The 20,659-nt window shown below is 39.1% G+C and overlaps 1 protein-coding gene across 2 annotated transcripts in view; it reads right to left on the bottom strand.

Annotated features, from left to right (window-relative positions):
* Positions 1 to 20,659, bottom strand: part of PPP2R2A (protein phosphatase 2 regulatory subunit Balpha) — an 83,120-nt gene that overhangs the window by 59,640 nt on the left and 2,821 nt on the right. The gene's annotated exons all lie outside the window — the stretch shown is intronic.

The following is a 20,659-nucleotide window of genomic DNA, read 5'->3' as shown; positions in this document are numbered from 1 at the left end:
TCAACACAATGCTTCCAAACTACTTTTTAATATCTCATTCTTTTTGTTATATTTTTATTTCGAATTTTTGAATTTTGTGGTACAATTTCGTAGACTGGGATTTCTCCCCCCCCAAACTACTACCCTCCCAACAGATTTTTTCCCTGCTGCTACAATAGTATAGTCTTTCATAAGCAGTCATAATTCCATCAGTCTCATATATTTGTGCCCTGACATTGCTAGTACAGACAATGTCAGACAGATCATCATCCCATTGCCTACACAGTTCCAACAGTTTGGGAATTCGCCTTTTGTTTGGAAGCAGGAATCCATGTTGCATTGTACTCCCACATCTGGATATTGTAGACCCCAGTACTCCATCACTGTACATTTCCATAAATGAGAAGTCATGAAACAAGGTCAACAAGTGGTATGAGTTAGAACAACAGCCACAACAACAGCCACAACAACAACAAATTACAGCACCATGAAAAAAAAAAAAAAAAAAACCACACACACGCCACTGAGTAACTCACGGGTGACAAAAAGGAAACACAAATGACTCTTGGGAAAAATGATGCCACTGTGTCATCCACGAGCCAGCGATGAATTCGACGAGAAAAGAAAGTATTTGGAATAAATGAAACTGAAATAAAAAAAAAAAACATCAAAACACATGGGATGCAGCAAACGACAAACAAAAACCAGTATGGATCGGATTATTGAAGTTACATTTTCCATGATGGTTTCCTTATATAAGAGAGACCATACGGCATTTGTTCTTTTGTGATTGACTCATTTCACTGAGTATAATTGTCCCTAGTTGGGACCATCTAGTTGTAAATGGCATAATTTCATTCTTCTCAACAGCTGAATAATATTCCATGGAGTAGATGTACCACAGTTTAACCACTCTTCTTTGGACACACATCTGGATTGTGTCCATGTCTTTGCTATTGTAGACTGTGCTGCTGAAAATATAGGATTACAGATCCCCTTCTCAAACACAGATTTCATTTCTATTGGGTCAATTCCTAGCAGCGGGATAGCTGGGTCATATGGCAGACTTGCAATTCTCCAAGCACTCTCCATACTGATTTCCACAGTGGCTGTACTAGCCTACACTCCCACCAGCAGTGAAGGAGGGTGCCTTTCTCCCTACATCCATGCCAGCAGGTGTTGTTAGCTGAGTTCTAAATGTAGGCCAGTCTCACTGGAGTTAGGTGGTACCTCAACGTCGTTTTCATTTGTATCTCTCTGATGGCTAGGGAGCCTGAGCATTTTTTTCTATGTCTATTAGCCATTTGAATCTGTTCTTCTGAGAAATCTCTGTTCATTTCCTTTGCCCATTTTTTCACAGAGTTGTTTTCCTTACTGTCCCTGTGTTTCTGAAGTTCTTTGTAAATCCTGGATATTAGTCCCTTATCACTTGCGTAGTGCGCAAAAATTTTCTCCCATTCTGTTGGTTGCTTCTTCACGTTGTTAATTAATTATTTCCTTTGCTGTACAGAAGCTTTTTAGTTTGATGCAGTTCCATTTGTTCTTTTTGGCTTGGACTGCTTTCCTAAAAACTACCAAAAGGGGCATTTATATAGGGATTAGTTCACTACCTCTAGGTTTAACATACTTAGAGCTTAGGACCTATTTAATATATAGCAGTATTAACTAAGTATACGTATATAACAATGGGTAGACAAGCTGAATAATCTAACAGGAAGGTAACCCTTTTAGGCACACTTCCTCATCCCATTCCTCCCCACCAATCCCAGTGACATCTGCATTCTCTTCAAATTTAATGCCATTCCTCAAAAGCAAACACTCCTATAAAAGAACAACATTTACTTAAATGCCTGTTACTTTTAACATCCAGATTAAATGTTTCCAGTAAGGACTTCACTTTCCACTATCCACAGTAACCCCTAAAAAATCCACACAGTTAACAAAACTTCTAACATGAAAGTGTCTTCTCAACAAAAACATTCTGACCTGGAACCCTTCCCTCTGCCCTTCCCTAACAACCCAGCGGACAGGTCCAAGCACCTGCAATGCAGAGAGGGAATTTGAACAATTTCACTTCAATAACAGCTCTTTCCTATGAATTTTAACACAAAGCATACGCAATTTACTCATTTCCTAACTCTACTCTTGTCATCTACAGTGGCCTGTTTAATCATCTAGATGTAAATTAGACTTGGCTTGCCCTTTATGTACATTAAAATTTAAAAAGAAACTATGTCTCAAAGAAGGTTATGAAACAGGTTGCCTAAAAAAACAACAACAAAAAAAAAAAAAAAAACAAAAAAAAAAAACCAAAAAACCAAGAGGGTCTGGCACAGTAGTATATTGGCTAAAGTCCGGGCTTCCATGTGGGAGCTGGTTCTAACCACAGCAGCTCCACTTCCCATCCAGCTCCCTGCTTATGGCCTGGGAAAGCAGTCAAGGACAGCCCAAAGCTTTGGGATCCTGTGCCCATGTGGCAGACCTAGAAGAGGCTCCGGGCTCCTGGCTTTGGATCCACGTAGCATCGGCCATTGCAGTCACTTAGGGAGTCAGTCATTGGACAGAAGATGATCTTCTCTGTCTCTCCTCCTCTCTGTATACCTGACTTCGCAATAAAAATAAATAAAAATCAATTAAAAAAAACACGAAAAATAAACACTAGGGGCCAGCACCCTGGCTTCATAGGCCTCTGCCTGTGATGCTAGCATTTCATATGGGCGTGGAGTTCATGTCCCAGGTGCTCTACTTCTGATCCAGCTCTCTGTTTATGGCCTATGAAGGCAGCAGGATGGCTCAATTGCTTGAGCTCCTCCAGCAACATGGGAGACTAGGAAAGGCTCAAGATTCCTGGCTCCCAGTCTTGGATCGGCTCTTCCTGGCTCTTGAGGACAACTGGCTTTCTAGGTCTCTTCTCTCTGTAAAAAGCCGCCTTTTAGGGCTTGGCAGCGTGGCCTAGTGGCTAAGGTCCTTGTCTTGATCCCATATGGCCGCTGGTTCTAATCCCGGCAGCTCCACTTCCTCTCTATCTCTCCTCCTCTCAGTATATCTGACTTTGTAATAAAAATAAAAATAAATCTTTAAAAAAAAAAAAGCCGCCTTTTAAATAAAAATAAACCTTTTTTTTTGCATTAAAAAAAAAGTTAAAAAAAGAAGTCTTTAAAAAAATTTAACTGCAACTGCAAGAATCAGTGAAAACAAAGTTGAGAAATTCTCAAAAAGTAGATAGAATAAACACAAAGGGGGACAGAAAATTCTTGAAAATTAGGGAAGACTTACAGAGTTCAGAAACAGTAAGACAAAACAAAAGGCAAAGAAAACAGACATAGCTTAAAGGGCTGAGTGACTTTAACCTCTAATATTGAAAGACACACTAAGGTGCACCATCCAGCAAGGAAAATAGTGAGTGGGATAGGATCAGGCTTTACAAACTGAAAACTGAAAGCTAGCAGAGAAATGCTCCCTGAGCTCTGAGAGGAAATGTTAACTAATAAAATCTGAAAGTGTGAACGTAGAATGAAGACATTTCCCATATAGGAAGATTACAAACAATTTTGCCTCCCATACAATCTTTTTCATGAAGTACTAGATGCTATGAACCAAACAAAAGTAAAGACATAAACCAACAAAGAAACATTGGATCCAGGAAAATTAGCTCCAACAGAGAAGAGGCAAATGGATTGACAACTAAGAAAACACCAGACAGAACTGCCTACTGGAGGCAAAGCTCAGGGCAGAACACAGGATGAGCTTTAGTCTCCTGTCAAGCAGTTCCAGAAAGATTTAGTTTAAGTAACAGGTTCACAGAAAATGAAACAAATCACTACAGGCTAAACCAGCATGTCGGAGAATTTTATCTAGAACATTAATGCATGGGCTCTTATCTAGAACATTAATGCATGGGCTCGGCATGTTAGCCTAGCGACTCAAGTCCTAGCCTTGCACTCACCAGGATCCCATGTGTTGGACCATTTGTGTCCATATTGCTCCACTTCCCATCCAGCTCCCTGCTCGGGGCCTGGGAAAGCAGTTGAGAATGGACCAAAGCCTTGGGACCCTGCACCAGTGTGGGAGACCTGGCGAAGTTCCCACTGCACTGGCTATTGCAGTCACTTGGGGAGTGAATCATCGGACGAAGGATCTTCCTTTCTGTCTCTCCTCTCTGTACATCTGACTTCGCAATAAAAATAAATAGATCTTTAAAAAAAAGTCCATTTCACCAAAGTCAAAAATCCTCAAGTCGTTACATGCGCTTTTCCTTTAGAAGCCTAGAATTAAACATCCTTCCTGTCTTTCCCAACCTTTTGCAGGTCACCTAATTTCTTGGTTGGAGACCCTTTTCTTGAATCACTTCACCCTCTTACTTTGAATATCACATCTCTGACTTCTCCCTTTGATTTTGTTATCTCTATTTTAAGAGCCCTGTGATTACACTTGAGCCTAGTCAGCTAATCCAGGATAATCCCATCCCCAAATCCTTAATTTACTCACATCCAAGCCCTCTTGCCATATAAGGTAACACATGCTCCAGGAATTCAGAAGTGGCCGTTTTGGGAGAACATTGTTTGACTCTACAGTGTACAACTCTGTATAACTCTGTATAACACTGGTTAAAAAATAAAAACAATTTAACAATATTGAGAAAACAAGGAAGGAACAATTACAGGAGAACACAGCTCAGTGCTTAGCCACCATTACATTTGTCGGTATCTACAATTTCTTTGAACGTGCAGTTTAGAAACACAGAACTAGGGGAAAGTATGGTGGCATAGCAGGATCCTCAGGCTACAATGTTGATTCAAATCCCAGCTGCTGTACTTCAAATCCATCTCCCTGCTCATGGCCTGGGAAAACAGCAAAATATGGCCCATGTACTTGGATCCTTATGGAAGACTCAGAAGAAGCTCCTGGTCCCAGACTGTCTCAGTTCCAGCTGTTGCAGTCATGTGGGGAGTGAATCAGTGGATGGAAGTTCTCTCTCCTTCTGTCTCTCCTTCTCTTGGTAACTATCTTTCAAATAAATGTAAATAAATCTTAAAAATATATTTTTATCTGAAAGGTAGAGTTGCTGACAAAAGGACAGAGAAGAAGAGATCTGCTGGGTCTCTCCTCACATGACTACAATGGCTAGGGCTGCGCCAGTCCAAAGCCAGGAGCCAGACACAGCTCTTTGCCTGGTCCAATACCTTCTGCATTAGGCATTTGTGAATGAGCCTTCTGGAGAGTTCTATCTTTTAAATAAACAAAATGAGTATGTCTATTAGCATGATAAGGAGGAAAAACCCAAGAATAAAAATCCTGCTACCAATTCCTATAACAACCATTTTTTGTGTGTTATTTTCCAAATAAAGAATTTGACAGTAACTATTTACTGCCTGCAAAAACATACTTCTCTTGAAATAAAGTTTTTTTGGGGGGATTGGCACTGTGGCATAGTAGCCTAAGCTTCAACCTGCAGTCCTGGTATGCTGCATGCGCCTAGGGTTTGTATCCTTGCTGCTCCATCTCATTTTAAGCTCTCTACTAATCTCCTAAGACACTGGCTAACAAAAGTCTAAGTCCTTGGCCTCAGCACCCACAAGGGAGACTCTCAAGTTCCTGGCTCCTGGATTTGGCCTTTGTGGCCATTGAGGAGTATACCAGTGGATGGAAGATCTCTCCCTCCTTCTCTCTTGACAACTCTAGTGTTTCAAATCAATAAATCTTTAAAAAAATTTTTTTTAATTGAAAAGTCAGATATACAGAGAGGAAAATCTTCCATCCTTGATCACTTCCCAAGCAGCTACAACAGCTGGAGTTAAGCTGATCTGAAGCCAGGAGCCAGGAGCCTCCTCTGAAGTCTCCCACACAGGTGCAGGGTCCCAAGGTTTTGGGCTGTCCTTGACTGCTTTCCCAGGCCACAAGCAGGGAGCCAGGTGGGAAGCAGGGCTGCCAAGATTAGAACCAGCACCCACATGGGATCCCAGCATGTGCAAGGTGAAGACATTAACCACTATGCTATGCTGCCAGGTCAATACATTTTTTTTTTAAAGAAAGGAAACCTTTGCATTGTATTAACCACTCCCTCCAAATAAGTAATTCTTACCTCACCTTAGAAAGTAAACTATGCTGGGGCCCAGCACGATAGCATAGCGGTTTAAGTCCTCACCTTCAGCGTACTGGGATCCCATATAGGCACTGGTTCTAATCCCAGCAGCCCCGCTTCCCATCCATCTCCCTACTTGTGGCCTCAGGGCAGTCGAGGACGGCCCAAAGCCTTGGGACCCTGCACCCACGTGGGAGACCCGAAAGAAGATCCTGGCTTCGTATCGGTGCAGCTCTGGCTGCTGTGGTCACTTGGGGAGTGAAACATCGGACAGAAGATCTTCCTCTCTACCTCACCTCCTCTCCGTATATCTGACTTTGTAATACAAATAAATAAATCTTTAAAAAAAATAAGTAAATCTACCCTAGGAGCCTCTAAAAATTAACACTGTTTCACATCTAATCTTGTGCTTGAAGAAATTTAAAAATTTTGCCAGTGTTCTTTTTATCTACTCTAGTTACTGTCTTAATACAAACCCCTCAAAGTTTAGCTCCCCTGTAAATAAAGTATAAAACCAACAACTGGTTCACACTTCAATATACTGTAATATTTTTACCCAGGAAAGAGAATAGTTTTCGTTGGTGGTGACAGGGAAGTTGGACAAGGTGTGGCAATTCATTCAATTTGTCAAATCTGATAAATCAGAAGAGTCTACCTTAACATTTTATCAAAAACGAGATTCTTCAGAGAGAATTCCATCCTAACAGCCGAAATCTACCATCATAAAGGTATCATTGAGTCTGTCGAATTTAGAACCCAATGAAAAAAACTCATTATTCAAGTACAGCCAAAACTACAGACTGAAGGAGACACTGTAAAATAGCACACTGCAACTCCCCTCAAATGCCAGCACCAGCATCCCATCCGCGCATCAGTTCATGTCCTGGCTGCTCCTCTTTCAATAAAGCTCCCTGCTTATGGCCTGGGAAAGCAAGAGGATAGCTCAAAACCTCAGGCCCTTGCACCCATGTGGGAGACAAGGAAGAAGCTCCTGGCTCCAGATCAGCTCAACTCTGGCCCTGGCAGCCATTTGCGGAGTGAACCAGTGGACAAGAAGATCTTTCTGTCTTTCCTTCTCCCTGTAAATCTACCTTTCCAATGAAAATAAATAAACCTTAAAAAAAAAAAGAAAGAAAGAAAGAAAGAAAGAAAGAAACCTTTCAAATAAAACATTTTAAAAAAAGAAACACTGCCTTCTCAGGCAGCAACATACCATAGTAGGTTGAGCCTCTGCTGCTGGCATCCTATATGAATGCCAGTTTGTGCCCTAGCTGTTCTACTTTCCATACAGTTCCCTGCTTATGGCCTGGAAAAGCAGCAGAGGATGGCTAAAATCCCTGGGCCCCTGAACTCATGCGGCAGGCCTGGAAGCTCCTAGTTTTTTGGACAGAATAGCTCTGCTCATTGCAGTCAGCTGGGAAGTGAATGAGCAGACAAAATCTCTCTCTCTCCTCTCTGTAATTCTTTCAAATAAAAATAAATCTCAAAATAGAACCTCTCATTCATAAAACCCTCCAACTCAATAAAAGAGATCAAAGACTTTTTATAAGAATGAAAACTGCAGTTAATATTTGGAAATCCAAAGACATTTAACCAAGAAGTAAGAGTAACTATAATTCTTAGTATGATAGCATACAAAAATACTTAATGATTTTCTATGAATTCACATGTGCCAAGAGTAAAAAACCTACATGAAAAGTTAATCAACTGTGGCTAAGTATAAAAGGAAGACATTCAGATTACTTAAAAAATTTGTTTTTTATTATATTCAATTTTTAAAACAGAATGAGAAATTTAAAGTCTCAGAAAGTATAAAAACAAAAATATTGAAATTAAGCTATAGTTGATGTTACACATTTATAATGAAAAACTCAACAACAGTTTAAAATAGAACTTTGTTGTACTCTAGTACAATTTATAGAAATACTTCTTTTTTCTTTTATTCTGTTCTAGTAATTGGGAAAGTTACCCTAACAATTTAATGCCAGAATAATTGCTCAGTGGCTAAACTCCTGCATTACAAGCACCAGGTTCCTGTCCGAGTTGTTCCATTTCCCATCCAGCTCCCTGCTTGTAGCCTAGGAAAGTAACCGAGAACGACCCAAAGCCTTAGGATCTTGCACCTGCAGGGGAGCCCCAGCAGCCGCCCTGGCTTCAGATCAGCTCAGCTCCAGCCTTTGCGGCCATTTGAAGAGTGAAGCAGAGGACCTTTCTGTCTTTCCTTCTGTCTGTAAATCTGCCTTTCCAATAAAAATAAATGTTATCTTCTTTAAAATTTAAACAAGAACACAAGGTCAACGTATTTATTTCTAATGGCTAGCCACTCTACCTAAAAATGTCACTAGACTAGACTCCGAGCAGTTTAGTAAATTCTACATTAAGTGCTATCGATACTTGCACCCCAGCAGATGCATGTGGAAAAAGCTGAAGACACTGTAATTGCGAACTTTGTTATTCATATATAATCACTGTAAAGGAAAGATCACCTTTACAACAGACATTGAGTCCTAAATGTATTCTCTCTTCACCAAGATCATCTAATGAAAGAAAACAAAACAATTCCAATTAAGTATCTAAAGATGGGTAAATAAGTGGGCTCACCTTACAATTTCTAAAGTTTTTCAACTGACTTATTTATCTGTAAGGCAGAGTTACGGAAAGGAAGAGAAAGACCTTGCATCTGCTGGCTCTGTCCCAAATGGCTTCAACAGCTGAAGCCTCCCAGAACTCCATCCAGATCTCCCATGTGGGTGGCAGGGGCAAACTTCTGCTACCTTCCCGCACACGTTAGCAGGGAGCTGAGCAGCACAGCAGCCAGGATTTGCTTGCTCCATTACCTGACGTTGTAGGTGGCAGCTCGAACTCAGCCACAAGGAACCTTCATAAGGTTCTTTCATATGCTTTTAGTAAATTGAAATCTTTTAGCATACTAAACCAACAGCTGTCAAATTTTTTGGATAGCAGGATCCTCTCATGCCCTTAAAATCTGAGGACACCAAAGACATATTCATTATCAAAAAATAAACCCACACATTAACAAAAATGTTATGAAAATTACTATATCCCCCCCCCAAAAAAATATGTAAGAATGGCATGGCTTTGTATTACTGCAAAGCTCTTTAATACCTGGCCTGACAGAATCAAGATTGTATTAACTGTGTTTGTTTTCCACATGTTACAATGCTTGCATAAAGAGTGAAGAAAGGGCCTGGCACAGTAGCCTAGTGGCTATAGTCCTAGCCTTGCATACACAGGGATCCCATATGGGCACCACTTCCCACCCAGCTCCTCACTTGTGGCTTGGAAAAGCAGAGGATGGCCCAAAGCTTTGGGACCCTGCACCTTCATGGGAAACCCAGAAGAAGCTCCTGGCTTCGGATCGGCTCAGCTCCAGCTGCTGCAGCTACTTGGGGAGTCAATCAGAAGACTGAAGATCTTTGTCCCCACTCTCTGTAAATCTGACTTTCCAATAAAAAAAAAAAATTAATTAAAAAAAAAAAGAGCGAAGAAAATGCAGATGCAGACATGTAATTGGGAATAAGTATTTTAATAGTTTCTGAAGTAATTATAGATGTACCTTTTACATTAAACCAAAAATCAACAAATGGTAGCTTCTTAAAGTTTATGGGATCAAAAAACATGGCAATGGCCTGCTGAATTAAAATCCTTAATCTAACCTGCACTTTTACACACCAATTAACTAATCTGCACTTTTCACAACACATGTCATTTGTAAAACTGACAATACTACTAAGTTATTAGTACTAAATTCACCTGAAAAATCTTTTTTTTCCCTTGGAGATTTTTTTTATTGCAAAGTGAGATATACAGAGAGGAGGAGAGACAGAGAGGAAGATCTTCTGTGTGATGTTTCACTCCCCAAGTGACCACAACGGCCGGTGCTGCGCCGATCCAAAGTCAGGAGCTTCTTCTTGGTCTCCCACGTGGGTGCAGGGTCCTAAGGCTTTGGGCCATCCTCGACTGCTTTCCCAGGCCACAAGCAGGGTGCTGGATGGGAAGCAGGGCTGCTGGGATTAGAACCAGCACCCATATGGGACTTTAGCCACTAGGCTATAGCGCCAGGCCCATCTGAAAATCTTTGAAAGTATACTTGGAAGCTATCCAGCTCATGATGGCAGAAACGCATTTTCCACTATTTTAATTTTTGCTTGAAGCCCCAAGTTTTATCACAAGCAATAAATACTATTTATTAAACAGACAGGGTTAGAGTCAACATTGTGGAATAGTGAGTAGTGGATGAAGCTGCTCCCTGTGACACTAGCATCCCAAATGGGCACTAGTTTGTCCCACCATGCCAACCACATGGGTGGTTCCAAAGAAGCTCCTGGATTGTGGCCTCCGTCTGGCCCAACCCTAGCAAATGCAGCCATCTGGAGAGTGAACCAGCAGAAAGAAGATCTGTCTCTCCCTTGCTGTAACTCTTTCAGAAAAATAGATCCTCTTAACGTGCTCAATAAGATAAGAGCATTCTCTGAGCCTCAGAATATTCTGAAAGACACATTTGTTACAATTTGCATTTTTTTCAAATTAAACGTGATTTCTGTCGAATTTTTACTGGCAACCAGTGCATGAGATTTGATGGCCTGATGTCAGCTTTGCAAAATGGAGACCACATAGGGAACAAGAGCAGAGTGGAACTAATAACTCCTTTCTATCCGCTGTGTCATTCAGGGAAAGTCTGGGCAGAAATGCTCCCCTTAAAAACTGGTTGATACAATGAGGTTTTATGACTGAATATTAGGGAAAAACTCAGGAAAAAAAAATCAAACTTTGTATTCTTAAAGCTTTATTCTTCAATGTGCCATTTATTCTCTAATTTTTAAAATCTTTTCAAGTCTGCCTGTGTGGAAATCTACATCAGCATCTGTATGAGTGTGGCTGGTGCAGATGGGGTCACATATGTGTGTTTATATGTCTAAGAAGAATGTTTGGTGTTATGAAAAATTTACAAATTATTGATCCCTAATAAATATTACCAGGGTAGTTAAAAAAACGAACAAAAAAGAAAAATAGATCCTTAAAAAAAAAAAAGCAATAAATAGGATCATTGCTCATTTGAGAAAAGGTCCATTATCATTGAACAGTGAAGTCTAAACAATGTCTGTATTTCTGAAAAAAAAAAAAAAAAAAATCCATGGAAACAGCACAGCTTGAAATTCAAATAGCTGGTAGTCCAGCACAAGGACTTATGGCCTGTTTTCCATTTTATCCCTGCAGAGTGTTAAGAGACTGTTGTGATGAGGCTGATGTCGGGGCTAATTCCTGGGAGGAATCCCTGCTAATGCAGATCCTGGGAGGCCATTGTCCAGTAACTATGTCCCTGTCACAGAGGCCGGAGACCTGGATCCCGGTTTCCGTTAGGCCCTGGCATTTTAGAGTATTTAACTCTCAAAACTTTTGGAACATGTACTCGAGTCAGGAGTAAAACAGTTTTTACTGCTTCATGAAGGAGAGTCTTAAGTAAAATGTGTCTTTTTTCCCCCCCTAAACTATTTGTACATGGAAATGAAGATTACCTTGACTGGTGCTGTTTGAAGTCACTGTCATGATTCATGCCGACATGTCAGATTTATTTACACAACTTTTATACCACTGAAGGTAAATATCAACATAACAGTAAATGTAAATGTCACCTTAGCATCATTTTGAATACAGTTCTGACTTCACAACTGATTCTTTCCAAACAGGAAAAAACAAAAAACCCATGTGTAGAGTCACAGTTTTTTACTCTCAACTAAAGGTTCACCAAGGCCTTTCAACCATCCATAGACATCACAGCTATAACGCATCAGCAGAAAACTAACACTCCAAACTGATTTCATTAATTCAAAACAAAAAAATTACTAAACATTATATAAGTAAACCCAATTAATAACCTTTCACCTGGACTAAAAGATCAAACTTTGCAATTTAAAACTACATGAGGGCTCAGCAGCGTGGCCTAGTGGCTGGGGTCCTCGCCTTGATCCCATATGGCTGCTGGTTCTAATCCCGGCGGCTCCACTTTCTCTCTGTCTCTCCTTCTCTCAGTATATCTGACTTTGTAATAGAAATAAAATAAATCTTTAAAAAAAAAAAAAAAAAAAACTACATGAGAAAAGTTTTTGAAAACACAAATCCAGTATTCCAACCTGCTTAATATTACACAATTGAGCTTTCCAATATCAATCTACTTATTTCACTGACTTTTTTCAATATTAATGAACATATAAAACCAGTGTTTCATGGCTAAGCATTTAATAAATGCAACTGTTGCTTATTTAAGGCCCTGCCATCTCATCATATAGTATTTTTTTAACATTTATAGCAACTTGTGAATTACACACTAAGTATTTTGAATGCAGGCCTCTATCTCTTCTTTCTACTAAGGAGGCTACTTCTGATGATTTTAATTATCAGGTTAACAAAAAGGAAAAAAGCTATAATTAAGTATGTTATCAAAAACATCTCCAATCTTCAAAATTTAGCCATTTAATACTGAAAAAATTTAAAATATTTACTTGTCTTCCTGTAACTTTAAAAAAGACTAAGCAAATACATATGTGTAGACACATGTAGGAACTTCTTTACTGACCTAATAAAATACTGCTTTTCCCACAATTTTCAGGGATGTGAGTCTTTTTTTTTAAGGATTTATTTATTTATGTTGGAAAATCAGATATACAGAGACGAAGGGAGACACAGAGGAAGATCTTCCATCTCCTGATTTACTCCCCAAGTAGCTACAACGGCTGGAGCTAAGCTGATCCAAAGCTAGGAGCCCGGACCTTCTTCTGGGCCTCCCATGCAATGATGCAGGGTCCCAAGGCTTTGGGCTGTACTTGACTGCTCTCCCAGGTCACAAGCAGGGAGCTAGATGGAAAGCGGGGTTGCCGGGATTAACTTTATCTGTTAGGCTAACGCGTCAGGCTCAGGGATGAATTTAAAATTTAGTTCACTTACTAGATACTGTTAAAATAGTAAATTTTTGGCTAATTTTAATAATTTGAAACAAAGTATCAATGCACTTTTAAGAGACATTATCCATAATTTACCAATAAATGAATGGAAAAATTGTAACACAAGGAAACTAATATGCTACACATTGCCTTTAACATTATTTAATAGCAAGTTCACGCTATTTTATGCAGCTGCAAGAGAAAAATGCACCAGGCCTCAGTATTAATTCTAGTGTTATGAGAATGTGCTATGTCACATGTCAGAGAGGAAAGAATGTTAAATATGACCTTTGCCACAGGTTTTGGAATAGAACAGATGTGTCACTAATTTGAAATCCACAAAACTACCCTCTAATATTGTTTCTACTGATTTATCTTATTACTTAAATCTAACATGCACACTATTCCACAAAAGATTCAAATCTGTTTATACTAAGGTACTAAATATATAGAATATATTTATAAAACCCATGTTTTTATAAATCTGTAAGGATTACTCATATCTTCAATGTTTTACTTACATTATTACTTAAGACACTATTAGAATTTGCCATTTGAAAAAACATATTCTAGGAGCTGGCACCACAGCAAAGCATAGCACAGCACAGCACAGCACATCCCACACAAGCACCGTCAAGGTTGCTCTACTTTCGACATTACTAATGGCTTGTGAAAAAGCAGCAGAAGATGGCCCAACTCCTTGGCCTTGCTGGCCATTTGGGGAATCAATCAGCAGTTGGAAAAGCATGCATTTGCTCTGTCAATTTGCTTTTCAAGCAAACAGTTAAGTCTTATAAATAAAAGATTTTATGAAAAAAATTTCCAGGGTCAGCTTTGTGGTATGGAGGTTATGTGCAATAGTTTGTCCAATCCCGTTCCCTGCTCATGTCCCTGGGAAAGCAGCACAAGATGGCCCAAGTGCATGGGCCTGTATCCACGTAACACTCAGACAGAGCTCCTGGCTTTGCCATGGCCCAGTATTGGTTTTTGCAGCCATGGGGGGTGTGTGTTCAATCAGCAGATGGAAAATCTACCTCTCGCTCTTTCAAAGTAAGTCTCAACAGAGCTGGTACTGCGGCATTGTAAGCTAAGACTTCAGCCTGCAGCACCACCATCCCATATGAGTACCTGTTCAAGTCCTGCTTACTCCACTTTCAATCGAGCTCACTACTAATGGCCTGGGAGGTCTACTGAGGGCAGCCCAAGTCCATGGGCCTTTGCACCCATGTGGGAGACCCAGAAGCTCCTGGTGCCAGCTTCAGCTCAGTTCAGCCACAACTTTTGTAGCAGTTGGGGAGTGAACTAGCAGAAAAATTAAATACAAATCATAAAAAAAACTAATGTAGGAAATCACTAGAAAAAATTCCTTACTGTTTCATTTTTACATAAATTTTGTTTTTGAACTCAAACTTTGTAAACAATATTTTTTTTAGTAGACAATTAAGGAATAGAAAAGGGTCAAGTGACACAAGGGGCAGCATTGGCCACACACAAGTTGATGTTGGAAGATGGAAATTCATTACACTACTCTGTATACGTTACAATATTTGAAATATCCAAGGACATATTATAAAAATGCAAATTAAATAAACACCCAGTTATTTTCTCCAAGAAAAATAAATTGAGCAAACACAGAGCACTACTATTTCTGCAGTGAACACTGACAGTCATGATAGTGAAAGTACTGCTAATTTGACCACAGTAACACGAAGCAAGGAGAAATGGGAAGAAAACTACTAACTACTTAAAAAAGAAATTGAACAAGATCTCAAAAGATGGAGTAACATCCCATGCTCCTGGATAGGTAAAATCAATATCATTAAAATGTCTATACTGCCAAAAGCAATATATACATTCAATGCAATCCCAATCAAATTGCCCAAAACATTCTTCATGGAACTGGAAACAATGATTCAAAGGTTTATCTGGAAACACAAAAAACCACAGATAGCTAGAACCATCCTGAAGAACAGGAAGTTAGCAGGGGGAATCACAGTTCCGGACCTCTGGACATACTATAGGGCAGTGGTTATCAAAACAGCCTGGTACTGGCACAAAGATAGAAAGGAAGATCAATGGAGCAGAATAGAAACACCAGAAGGGAACCCACACAGATACAGCCAAATAATCTTTGACAAAAAGACAAACGACAATCCACGCAAATGGGAAGGTCTGTTCAATAAATGCTGTTGGGACAACTGGTTAATAGCCTGCAGAAACAAAAAGGCAGACCCACATCTCTCACCATACACTAAGATCAAATCTAAATGGATAACAGATCTAAACCTACATCCAGAAACCTTCAAACTTTTGGAAGAAAATGTTGGAAATACTCTGCAAGATCTAGGGGTAGGTCCCGACTTACTAAAAAGGACACCAAAGGCAACAGCAATCAAGACCAGAATAAACAAATGGGATCTCATCAAACTAAGAAGCTTCTGTACAGCAAGGGAAATATTCAACAAAGTAAAAAAGCAACCCACAGAATGGGAGAAGATCTTCCCACACGACATAGGTGATAGAGGGCTAATCTCCAGAATATACAAAGAACTACAAAACAGCCAAAATGTCAAAACAAACAAGCCACTCAAGAAATGGGCATGGGAAATGGGCAAACACTTCACAAAGGAACAAACCCAAATGGCAAATAAACATATGAAAAAATGCTCAAGTTCCCTGGCAATAAGGGAAATCCAAATTAAAACATCAATGAGGTACCACCTAACGCCAGTAAGACTGGCCCACATGAATAAAAGCACCAACAACACTTGTTGGCAAGGTTGGGGGTTGGGGGGAGGGAACCCTACTCCACTGCTGGTGGGGCTGCAGGCTGGTACAGCCTCTATGAAAATCAGTATGGAGAACATTTAAACAACTCAAAATCAACATACCGTATGATCCGGCAACAGCACTCCTAGGAATATAACCAGAACACTTGTTTTATGAGAAACCAACATGCACTCCTATGTTCATAGCAGCACAATCAGTAACTGCAAAAACATGGAAGCAGCCAAAATGCCCATCAACAGAGGATTGGATAAAAAAGCTATGGTTTATCTACTCCATGGAATACTACTCAGCTATTAAAAAAAACAAAATGCAGTTCTTTGTGGTCAAATGGGCCAAACTGGAAACCATAATGCTAAGGGAAATGAGCCAATCCCAAAAGGTTAAATACCACATGTTTGCCTTAATTTAAGATGATATGATGCTATGTACAACATGTTATGTTATGTATGTTATATGTTGTGCATAAACTAAAATTGAAATGTCAATGAGGTGGTCACAGAAGGTGGTTAAGAACTCACATTTATTTTTAACATATTGGTTACTCATTACTATGTCAATTAATTCCATAATGATGTAAATTTTTTGCTGATGGTATGTTGGAGCTTTTAATAGATCGGGATGATACTCTGCTGGCTCTGCCTTCAGACCAGAGAGGGTATACCTAAGAAGCCGTTGAACTTGACTGGACAATAAGATGCTAGACTCTATGTTTGGTATATGCTTGCAATGAGGGAATCTCAACTGAACTTGAACTGTGGTTATGCAACAAGGTGGAGGAATCCACCATGGTGTGAGGGTTTGGGGAGGGGTGGGGAGAACCCAAGTACCTATGAAACTGTGTCACATAATACAATGTAATTAATGAATATAAAAATAAATAAAAAATGCTAGCTAACAGCTTAGCTTTCATTCACTTGAGAAGTAAATTAACAAAACATACAAATTTCATGTTATTTCTCCAGAAAGTAATTAGGCATGGAGAAATACAGCATGTAACAGCTGAATGACTGTCCTTCCAGTTCTTCCCAGTCACAACTCACTCCTTCCCACCTCTTAAAGGTAACCACTACATTGATTTTTGCAGTAATTACTACATGGTTTTTATTTTAGGCTTACCAGTTTGGTATGTGACTCTAAACCCTAGCTTAGTTTTGAATGTTTTTGAACTTTAATCTTAGAATCAAAAAACATGTATAAAACATATAATAGACCAACTATTTCCTTTGGACAAGAAATTCTCAGTGGCATTTAAAAGCAATTCCATGGCTTCCTCTTTCTCCCAATAATTCTCCTTTACTTGCTATAAACGTTATACCTAAATCCTAATAAAGCTCTCGCTTATGCACTGGGTACTGTTCTATGTGCATACATTCATTTAATCACCAAAACACGGTTAAGACATGCCTTTACTGTTACCCACTTTTACAGAAACAGGCAAAAAGAGATAAATTAATTTGTCCAAGATTATACAGCTAATGAGTGACTAAGGAGGATTCAAACAATGCAGGCTTGTCCCAAGTCCAGACTCTCTTACCCAGTGCCTCTCTGATAGCTGTCAATAAATACAGCCTATCAGAAATATACAATATGATGTCATTATTGCTACTCTAAGATTAAAGTAAAAACATGCACAATAGACAGTATCTTAGTGAGAAGAAAATATCAGAGTGATATTTAGTGCCGCACCCTTCTTTAAGACAAGGAGCTGCACTAGCTGTAACAATCATTTCAGGCTGCCTGAAGGCCTGAAAATAGACTAGCCCAATGCAGACTGTAAATGTACTCAGAAGGCCTAGATGGGCCAAAAGATAGCAAGAATATACATGGTCAAATGTCAAGTTCTGTCTTAGCTTTACAATGTACTAAAAGTTCTAAGCCTTGAGTAATGAGGTCCAGTAAACACTGTGCTGTTTCTATGGCCCAGCAGGCTCTATTGGGCCTACCATTTCAAGGGACAGAGCACCAAGAGAAGCACAGGCCTGCTTCTAGACTTTTATTTATTTTTCTGTGCAGTGAGTTCCTCAGTCAAAAGCAGTATTGTATGGAATGATGGTGAACACTTCCAATCACAGAAATTTTTTTTTTTAAGATTTCAGAAAAATCTTCCATCCTCCAGTTCACTCCCCAAATGACCACAACAGCTGGAGATGAGCCAATTCAAAGCTAGGAGCCAGGAGCTTATTCCTGGTCTCACATGCAGGGGCAGGGTCCCAAGGACTTAAATCATCCTTCAATGCTTCCCCAGGCCGTAGGGAGCCGGATTGGAAATGGAGCAGCCAGGACACAAACTGGTGTCCACATGGGACCCTGGTGCTTGCAAGGTGAGGATTTAGCCATTGACCAGTCATACTATGTCCATCAATATCTATTTTTAAGCCCACTAGGCAGTCCAACATTCAATTAACTTAGCAACAATACTGCTGTACTGTTTCTTGTTAACACATCTTCAGAATAAAGATTAGAGTATAAAAACCACAGAATTAATTTATTTAAGCATACAAGAACCCGGAGACGTACTTATCCAAAGAAACATTTATCAGATTGTGTCAGAGACAAAATAAAAAGCTAAGGTCTCTTCTTGGCATTACACAGCAGTATGCCATCAATCCAGTTAAAACCATGCCAAGTATAAATCTACACTTACAAAAGTACATCTCAATTACCCTTTCATCTGTTTTCCTCCCCTTTAGTATCAATAACACTAATACTATTTACTAGTACCAGTAACACCAACAGCCCTGGAAATCCTTCAATTCAGCAAATATTCAGCACCTACTGTATACCAGGCATTGTTATAGGCACAGCATTTTTTTTAACAGATGTCCCACATAGAACACCAATTAGTCCTGCACTAAGCTCACAATATATCAGCAGGTAATAACACAATCCTACTAAAAAATATTTCCAAAAGTATCACACAAAAAAGGCTCTACCCCTGACTTAAAAGCAGGGTAGGATTCTGATCTGACCTGTAGCAGTGTCTTGCATTTCAAGGTAAGAGCAGCAAAAACAAAGATCCAGAAGCAAGAGTATATAGGACTTGTCTGAAGATCAGTATCCATTTAACTGGATCCTTAACTATGCAGCAGCAAGTTAAGAGCACGAGACCACACTGGACATAGGCTGAAATGTTCCAACTTAGTTCCTAATCCAGTGGAAACAGTGACTCAAAATTGATTTCTAAGGAAAATGACAACACTAGGATTTAAACTTACTGAGAAGTGAAACAGGACAAAAAACCAGCAAATCATTTAGGAAATTACTGCATTCCAGATAAAAGTACAAACCTGAACAAAGGTGAAAAGGGGATATGTGAAGATTAAAGCACTGCAGAGAAGCAGATGGTTTGCCCCAAGAGCCCACTGCATATACAAGGCAAGAGGCATACTGTGCAGCCTTTGCTGCCAAAGCCGAGATGTATCATTAACAAAAAATAGGCAAGTTAAAAGTGAAAGGTAGAGCCAGATATAACTTGTTCAGCTTTTAGCCTATATTTGGGGGGAAAAGAATCTATTAATAATCATATTTTACTTCAGAACAGCAAAATCTTCCCTTACCAAAAATACAATACTAGGCAAATTATAATATACAAAAAGATTAAAGCAGGATTATGACTGAAAAGTGGGTACTTTTTATATTTAGTACATTTTATAGACACATATTGGAACAAATCATTTTAATAAAATATGATAAATTTTAGCATTCAAAGAATGTTCAGCATCTAAAAAATATTTGATAATCTCAAGAACTTTATTACATACAAAAGGTCTTCAGAAAGTTCATGGAAAACACATATTATCATTTCTATTTCTCAGTGAATTTTGCAACGTAACCCTCATCTACCACAAACTCAATCTGTTCCCTTGGGTAACTGACGTTCTGTTTGAAGCATAAACTTGTGATTAATTAGAAGTCATGCTGTTTTTCTGCCTTAAGTTCTAATAAAATAGCAGCTCCATGAGGGCAGGGTTTATGTTCTAGACATCTCAGTGTTCAGCATTTAGGAGACCTTTGATAAAGGAAATACATGGAATCCAACCAAGAAATGTTTTTCCACATTTATAGCACTCTCACAACTTGGTCAGGTTCCACAACACAGAAGTAACAATCCAACACTTGAGTGACTATTATTCAACAGGCAATGAATTACAAACAAGTAATGCAAGACTCCTCCCTTGAGTTTAGGATTTACTTCTCAAAACAAGTCAAACACAGCTTCTCCAGAAAAATTTGATGCACTCTGTGTGACCCTAAGTGAGTCTCAAGTTTCTGGTTTCTTACATGAAAAATGGATGAGGAACCAAGAGAAAAGAACATAAGAATTTTGTAAAATATGTCAAATATATTATGTATGACTGATTTCCTTTAGGAGTCACTACTCCGCTCAGACACTTCATGAAGAATAACATTAACACAAGCAAAACCAAGCATTCCTTAGCCCCACACAAAGGTCATTATACCACCACCACCTACAAAAATTTTTAAGCAGCAGTCTACAGACTGTGGGTCAGAAATAAGATCTCAATATAGGGAGAAAGCCATCTTGAGAAACATGATGTATATATTTCATTAGATTTTTACGAATCTGAAATACATACGTTATCTGAGTTTTAACTGCTATAATTCAAGATGCACTACACAGGTAAAACAAATTTTAAGCACCATTTTTGAATGATGCAACTGCTTTGGAATAATGTCTCTACTGCCTCAAATGAATGCAGAACCTTGAGGATTCAAAACTTTGCATGAACTTTTGAAATACATTAACAAGTTTGCAGAGAAAACACTCATACTTCAACTGATGAGTTTCCAGTTGCCATAAAAATAATTAGCTAACAAAAACAAGCTG

This window comes from Ochotona princeps, chromosome 11 (genome assembly GCF_030435755.1).
Source record: "Ochotona princeps isolate mOchPri1 chromosome 11, mOchPri1.hap1, whole genome shotgun sequence".
Classification (NCBI taxonomy): domain Eukaryota; kingdom Metazoa; phylum Chordata; class Mammalia; order Lagomorpha; family Ochotonidae; genus Ochotona; species Ochotona princeps.
Note: the sequence above shows the minus strand (reverse complement) of the source record. Positions and strands in the feature narration are given on the sequence as shown.